Source organism: Prionailurus bengalensis, chromosome D3 (genome assembly GCF_016509475.1).
Source record: "Prionailurus bengalensis isolate Pbe53 chromosome D3, Fcat_Pben_1.1_paternal_pri, whole genome shotgun sequence".
Taxonomy (NCBI): Eukaryota; Metazoa; Chordata; class Mammalia; order Carnivora; family Felidae; genus Prionailurus; species Prionailurus bengalensis.
In genome coordinates, this window is record NC_057356.1 from 64,453,243 (window position 1) to 64,462,028 (window position 8,786).

General features: G+C 35.4%; 1 pseudogene; it reads right to left on the bottom strand.

Annotated features, from left to right (window-relative positions):
• Nucleotides 1–1,141: 1,141 nt before the first annotated feature.
• LOC122470051 lies at nucleotides 1,142–1,423 on the bottom strand (annotated as a pseudogene).
• Nucleotides 1,424–8,786: the final 7,363 nt, after the last annotated feature.

Here is an 8,786-nt window from a genome sequence, read left to right on the forward strand (position 1 = left end):
ACAAATGACTCCTTAATCCCCATCACCTATCTAACCTATCCCCCACTCACCTCCCTTCTGCTAACCATCAGTTTGTTCTCTACAGTTAAGAGTTAGTTTCTTGGTTTGCCTCTCTCTCTTTTTTCCTTTTGCTCATTTGCTTTGTTTCTTAAATTCCACATATGAGTGAAATCATATGGCATTTGTCTTTCTCTGACTTAATTCGCTTAGCATACTTTCTAGCTCCATCCATTTCATTGCAAATGGCAAAGTTTAATTCTCTTTTATGACTGAGTAATATTCCATCATATATATGTAATATACATTTGCTTATATATACATATATATATGGTGTTGATTTTAGCTATCGTGAGAGGTTTGAGGTGATAATCTCATTGTAATTTTGATATGCATTTCCCTGATGATCAGTGATGTTGAGCATCTTTTCATGTGCCTGTTGGCCGTCTGTAGGTCTTCTCTGGAAAAATGTCTATTCATGTCTTCTGCCCATTTTTAAATTGGATTATTTGTTTTTTGGGGTGTTGAGTTATATAAGTTCTTTATATATTTTGGATACTAACCCTTTATCAGATATATCATTTGCAAATATATTCTCTCCCATTTCATAGGCTGCTTTTTATTTATTTCATTTTACTTTTTTAAGTTTTGCAGACAGAAGCAACCTGGCTGTTCTTAATGCTTAATTATTTATTTTGAGAGAGAGAGAGAGATAGAGCATGAGTGGGGGAGGGGCCAAGAAAAAGGGAGAGAGAAAATCCCAAGCAGGTTCTGTGTTATCAGTGCAGAGCCCGACATGGGGCTTGAACCCATGAACCATGAGATCATGACCTGAGCAGAAATCAAGAGTAGGATGCTTAACCAACTGAGCCACCCACATGCCCCCAGCATGGCTGTTGTTTATTACTTTTCCTTTTGACTGAGAGAGGAACCAGTACAAAGTCCTTCTGGAGACCCAAGCCCCACAGCAAGACCAGGGGGCAAGAGGGGCTGGGCCAACAGGAAGCCCTGCTCCAGTGTTTCCATTGAAGAGAAATGCTCCTGTACCTTTGTTGTCTTGAAGTTTAAAGGACTTGTTTCATTGTGACCAGGGAGCCAAGGGGAACCCTGTGCTGACTATGGAGAAATCTCAGGTTCACATTGCCTAATAGGTACAGATGAGGGTCAGGAGGATGAAGATGGCCAAAGAGCAACATGTTCTATCAGTTCTCCTGCTGAAGCAACTTTAGTTTCTTCTCATAGTTGGAGGCTTTGTTCATCAGGCTGTTTTTCTCCTTCTCTAGAGACTTCTTGGCCGTTTGGGTTTATCTCTGCCTCAGAGCCTAGAGTTTACAGCCTCCAGGTGCCTACTACACTGTGACACCTTCTCCTCCATCTCCTCCATCTCTAGAGCATTGCCCAGATTCTCCCACTTCTTTTTCATCATGCTACTTGCCAGGATCCCCCAGACATTATTGGACACCCATGGGTTGCCTTTTAGTTTTGTTATTTCCCTCACTGTACAGAAGCTTTTTATTTTGATGTAATCCCAATAGTTTATTTTTGCTTTTGTTTCTCTTGCCTCAGGAGACATCTAGAAAGAAGTTGCTATACAGACAATGTCAAAGAAGTTACTGGCTATGTTATCCTCTAGGATTTATATGGTTTCAGGTCTCACATGTAGGTCTTTAATCTATTTTGAATTTATTTTTATGTATGGTGTTAGAAAGTGGTCCAATTTCATTCTTTTGCATGTTACTGTCCGGTTTTCCCAACACCATTTTTTGAAGAGACTGTCTTTTTCTGATTGGATATTTTTTCCTGCTTTGTCAAAGATTTATTGACCATATATTTGTGGGTTCATTTCTGAGTTTTCTGTTCTGTTCTACTATTCTAGTCTGTTCTACTAATCTATGTGTCTATGGATTGTATGTTTTGATACTTGCTATGTTAGAAACTAAAATTGAGGAAAAGTTAAAATACTTATTAAATAATTTATTGAGAGTAACAATAATAAACCCATTATATGACAACATAAATGATGTATTTTTATGAAATGTTCACTGGTTTCTCACATTACTACCACACTCACAATACTTCTGACACAAGATGTGTGGAATATTTCTTGCTCCACATCAAGAAATTCTCTGTGACCTCAGCTGGGTGTCCTATAATTCAGTTTAATTCCAACATAAAAGGAATTAGTGCAAACCCCACAGATTAAGGAATTAGTCCCATGAGACTGCCCCACACCTTAGAAGCCAATTGCAAGTAGTAAGCCCCTGGGTTATCCACAGTTTCTGTCTACAAATTGGCTACAAATTGGACGTTCCCATGACCTCCCTCTTGGACTCAATTATTTGCTAGAACAGCTCACAGAACTCAGGAAAACACTTACTTCTATTTGCCAGTTTATCATATGATAAAGGATATGATAACATTAATAACCAGACGAAGAAATATGTACGGCCAGATCTGGAAGTACAGGAGCCTCTTTCCCTCTGAAATTAGAGTACATCATTCTCCCAGTATATGAATGTTTTCACCAACCTGCAATTTTGGGATTTTTATGGAAACTTTCTCAGGTGGCATGATCAATTATTAATTCCACTTCCAGCCCCTCTCTCCTCTCTGGAGAATGGAAGATAGGGCTGAAAATTACAAACTTGATCATGGCTTGATCTTTCTGATGACAAGCCTATATCCAGAAGCCATCCAGAAACTCACTCAGGGTCATCTCATTAGAACAAAGGATATCCAGGCAATTCCAAGAGATTTAGGATCTCTGTTTCAGGAACCAGGGTCAAAGACAAAATATTAGAACAAAAGATACTCCTAGTGTTCTAATCGCTTAGGAAATTATAAGAGTTTTAGGAGCTCTGTGCTGGGAACTGGTCAAAGACTAAATGTTACCACCAAAGGTTCTCCTAGCATCGCTATTTACAAGTGTTTTAGGAGGCTTGTTTCAGGAAATGGGGATCATCTATCTATCTATCTATCTATTCATCCATCCATCTTTCTATCTTTTTATCTTATTGTTTCACACTCAGCCACCTCTGTGCTGGTTCATTTGGCTCCTGAAAAAGAGATCAAAGTGAAAATAAAATAATTCATGGGTTAAAAAATATGGATGATCCCAACAAAGCCAATCTGGATACTACTACTGAATGCCCAATCTATCAGTATATCCAAGAAGACTAGCTAGTCATCTGCTGCAAGAACAGTTACATTGGAAACCATCCATTATGGATTGGGAAATGATTTGTTCTCATTTGGGCTGCACTTACATAGCATATGGATTTGCACTGACTTCCTAACACGCATCTACCAGCAATACTATCATTCTATCTGAATGTCTTATTCACCACTGTAATATCCTAGACTACATTGCTTCTAATTCAAGAAATTTATTTTGCAACAAAAAAGAAAAAAAAAGTCTAGTAATGAGCCTATTCTGAAGCAATTCACTGGCTTTACCATCACTAAGAAAAAGTTGGACTGATATATATGGTCTGCCTTTTTAAGAAATTAGTTATAAAGCCAATTAAGATATGTTTTCTGACATACAATGCTTTTTCCCCATAAACAAAGTAGAGTGACTGAGAAACATATGATGGGAATGTGATATGTGCTTTTCAGTACAACATATAATGAACCATTCAAAGGATGCTTGCTTACTAATAATTTGACTTTAGAAACTTCAGGTGTAGTAGTCTTCATACCCAAGAAGGAATCTTTCTTTAGAAGATGATACAATACTTCATTTTAATTGTAGATTTGAATTGCCACATAGCATTTTTGGCTCCTCATGATTGTAGTGAGCCATCAGACATAGAAGGGGCAATTCTTCCCTTCCCCCTATGTCTGTTAGGATACTTACTCTTTTTTTTAAGTTTTATTGTTGAATTATAGTTGACATATCAAGTATTTAATCTTGACTCTAATGGAGAAATTAATATACTAGTATATAAGGGAGATAAGAAGTGTTTATGGAACACATGGCATATTCTGAAGTTCTTCCTCCTACTGCTGTGTTGTGAAGCAATATAAAAACTCACATATACACTGGGTGTTGTATGGAAACCAATCTGACAATAAGTTTTATATTAAAAAATTAAATAAATAAAAAATATTTCTGAAACCTTTAAAAAAAAAAAGAAACTCACATATACATAGGGCAGCCAAATGTCCTGGTTTGCCTGAGACTGTCTTCATTTATACATCTTATTACTAACATAATTACTAATATCACTCTCATAGTCAAAAGTTTCTCAGGTTAAAATATAAAGTATATTATGGTCTTAATCACATTGTGAATCTTCAGAATTTGTGATATGGATTGCCCCACTAGTAAAAGACTCCCAAAAACTAGGTCTTGGTTGAGGACAAGAGGAATGTTGAATGAGCAGTGGAGAAAATGTTAAATATACCAACCCAGCTTTGTGGCCAGCTGCAGAAATGAGAACTCTAGAACCTACTTGTTTTCTTTCTTGCTCTCTTTTATCTATCTATCTGTCTATCATCTATCTATCCAACTATCCATCTAGATATGTATCAATAGACATATATCTCCATCTATATATGTGGAAAGAGCTTTAGATATATACATATAGTATAATATATATAATATATAAATTATATAGACAGATATAGATATAGATGTATCTTGATATGCAGATAAACCTAGCTAATAATTTATCTAATATATATGTATGTGGGTATAATTTATTTTTTCCTACCATCTTCCTATGGCATGATGATTGTGATTAACTATAACTTAGTGCAAACTTTTCTAGCTATAAAGATAGGATTGAAGTTAATTCTAATTCCTAGAAGAAATAATAGATAGAGCTTGGGCCATCCAATTGTAAGAAAAGGTAAGTGCATTTTCAATTATTTGAAGATTTGTGTTCTGTCAGGAAGCAGGTTCTTTCTGACATTGTTAATTATTGAAAAATTAAGTATGGGAAGAAGTATAGGGGAACTTCTTAAATATGTAAAGATATGTATATGTGGAAATAGAAACATATGGTCTTTTTGTCTCCAATAGTTGCTTACGAACTAAATGAACTTAACAGAATTTAATGAAAACAAAAACAGTTATTATTAATGGCATACCTTTTTTTACTCATCTTAACAAAGATTTTGCTAACCATTGTTCATTCTGTGGCCTGGCACATAAAAATTTGCATAATAAAATACATCATGAAAAACTATGGAGAAGGAAAGGAAGAAGAGAAGAGATATACAGTGACATGATTTTCCTCTAATAGCTGAAGTTTCCACAAAGGAATTCACTTATCTGATGGATTTGAAGTAATAGAGGAACTGTGCATGGTCTTGAATTCAACTTGGACATCCTATGTCATTCCAATCACACAGAAGCTAAGTAAACTCCCAAATGTTCCATTTTAATGTCTATTGTTTGTTGCTCTATGGAGTGAAGGCTGAGACATAAAAAGTACTTCTGTCATTCCACACTTAGCCAGGCATAGCTAAAGGGAAAGAATAACTCAATTTGAAAATTGATCTCAGAACTCAGCTAGGACTAAAAGCTGATTCTGGGTAGGGTAGCCTTCTGGTGAGGGCTTAAAAAGTAGGAGACAGCATAGAGTTTAGAATCCTGACATGACAAACAGTGACAGAAGATTATACCTTAGTTCAGATAATAGGATCATTTTCATAAAATCCAAAGAATTAATATATACAGAATAGTTCTGACAAAGTAGAATTAAATATTAAATTAGTAAGAAAGGGATACCTGAAAAAAAACATTTTGGGAAAAACCCCCAAAACACTCCTAAATATCACTAGGTCAAAAATAACATTACAGAGAAAATTTTCCACAATATTTTCAGCTGAATGATAGCAAAACAAAACAAAAGAAAAAAAAATCCTTCCTCCTATTAGTTTTTTTTTTAATAGCTTTACTATAGTATAATTGAACAATAATTTGTTAGGTGAGACCAGAGCAGCATTTAGTCTTGGGCTAATTATTTCCCACTACTGAAGCAAGACCCTTCTGGGTTTTCTACCCAATGCCCTGTGAAGCATGAAGGTTTCCAGGATGACTTACAGAAACAAATATTATTCTTCTACCTGTGTCAACACCAGCCACTCTTACCTCCCTGGTCTTGGTTAGTTTCCTCACGCAATTCACTAGGCAGCTGAATAGGTGAGGAGAATCCTCTATAGACTTCCAGAATTCTCTCCCTCTGAATTTCTCTTTTCTCTGGTATGCTATGAGCATCAGCCACCTCTGTCTCCCTGGACTCTCTCAGATCTGTCTTCTCAAGTAAGAGATTCACAACCTTGGCTTCAGTTCCACCGTTTAGAGCTGTGGCTTAGAAACTCTTTAGGGCAGTCAGCTGGAACTATCATTTTATTTTCCAGTTCACAGGGATCCCTGCCCTTCATCACTGATGTTCAGTGTCCTAAAAGTTATTGTTTCATATATTTTGCCCTTAGGGTAGAGGAAGTGCACTTGTTTCAGGTGATAAGGTAAACACTATTCCTATTGCAATACTTTAAATTGGTTAGAAGCAAAAGGCCACCTTCCATTAGTTTTAACGAAATAAAAAATGAATTACTAACTAGATACAAAATTTTGTATTGTGTGCTCTGATTCAAAACAATTTTAAGATATATTCAAGAAGTTTAATCTCTTGTAGGGAATATAAAGCATGAAGGTTAATCATTGAAATGCAAAGGCAAAAAAGGATAAGCACCAAATCAAGGGGATAAAGGGATATGAAAGTTTAGATATGAAAGATTGTTCTCAGCTCATAGCAGTAGGGAAAGTTTAATAGAAGAAAACACTTTTGAGGTGGATGGAAACCATAGGACAACCAGGAGAGGTAGAATAGTGGCCATTACAAAGTAAAGATAGACTGGTAGAAAGTCAGGAAGAATGTCAGGTGACAGACACAAGAGTAGCAAATTCTATCAAACATTTATGAAAGAAGTAATAAAAGTCTTTAACAAACTCTTTCAGAAAATACAGGAGGAGAAAGCCCTCCCCGACTCATTTTATGAGGTGATTATAACTCTGATACCAAAACCTGGCAAAGATACTGCAACAAAAGAATATTACAAACCAATATGTGTCATGAATATGGACATAAAAATCCTCAAAACAGCATTAGCAAATTAAATTCAGTGATATATAAAAAGAATATTTTATGACCAGTGTTGTGTACCCCAGAAATACAAGGTTTATTCAGCAAGATTTATTTCAATTTATTAATTGAAAAATAAATTAATGTAATTCACTACATTAATAAAAAAAAGGAAAAATTATACTAGTTTCTCAACAGATCTAGAAAACGCAATTGACAAAACTCAACACACATTCATGAGGAAAATCCTTACAAACCAGGGAAATACCTCAGTCTGATAAAGGGCATCAAAAATTCCTTTAGCATATAACATTCTAAGGAATAAAAAAGGGAACACTTTACCCATATGAAAGTGAGTAAATACCAGTGGTAAAGTTGGTATTCTATCAGTGGCAAAACCACATTGGTAAAGAGTTTGCTGTTTCTTAAGAAGTTACATCTGCCGTATGATCCAGCAATTCCATTCTCATGTATTCACCTACAAGATTTGAAAATGTATGTTTGTACAAACATTTACTGATGGATATTCACAGCAGCCTTATTTATAATGGCCCAAACTGAAATCAATAGGGGGATAGATAAATAAATTGTAGTATATTCATACAAGGGAATAATACTGAGCAATAAAAATAGCCTGTTGATAAATAAAGCGCCATGGAAAAATATGCTGAGTGAAAGCAAGCTGAACACAAAAGGGTACATTCTCTAATAACCCATTTGTATGAAGCTTAAAACAGGCAAAGCTAATTTATGGTGATAGAATGTTGAGCAGTAATTGGTGAACATACTGGGAGGGGAATAAATGAGCTTTTGGAGGGGGTATAAGTGTTTGGTATCGTGATAGCAGGGTGAATTATATAGGTGTAAGCATTTATCAAAATGCATTGAATTATACGGTTGAAACCAATACACCTCACTTTTATGTACTATACCTCAATTTAAAATAAACTAATAGAAAAAAATGACACAAATATTTTCATGAAAATGTTAAATATATATGTATATATATGTACATATATATGTATATATATACACATATACATATACATTTCTGATATATTCCGAAGAAAGTAAGAAGTCCCTATATTGGATTGAAGCCTGTGACAGTACTTTCAAACATAAAGAAGTGCTGGATGCCAAATTTTATTTACAGAAATCATTGAGAACAAAGCAGAAGATTTATATTATGATGTTCCATCAAAATAAGACCCACAGATTCTTTCTGAACAGGAAGTATCTTGTTAAAGTAATGTTTTTAGATAAGTATGTACAGTTGCAAGGGCATGTGTAGAGACTAGAATTAGGTAGAAAGGGATCTCTGCTCTACAAAACTACAAGACATAGCTTCCTGTAAAGGAAAATCAGGCTGCTGGACAACTGCAAGCTGCAAAGTCGAAGGCCAAGGAAACAGTGCAGTGTATGAGCATCATGGAGCATAAACAAGTCCAAGGACATTCTTTCAGTGAATGAAGGACTCTATTTATTATTGAAATCTAGGAAAAGGATGGGTAATGGGCTAAAGCCAGAAAGTATTCACACAGGAGCAGCCAGTCTATATCTTAACCACATAAGCATTGAATTAGCCTGAAGGCACAGAGTCAACACCCAATTACTGAGGCAAGTGCAAAGAGAAGAGACATTGCAGTGCATTGAATTTAAATGCCTAATAAATAGAGATGCCCTTGCCTTTTC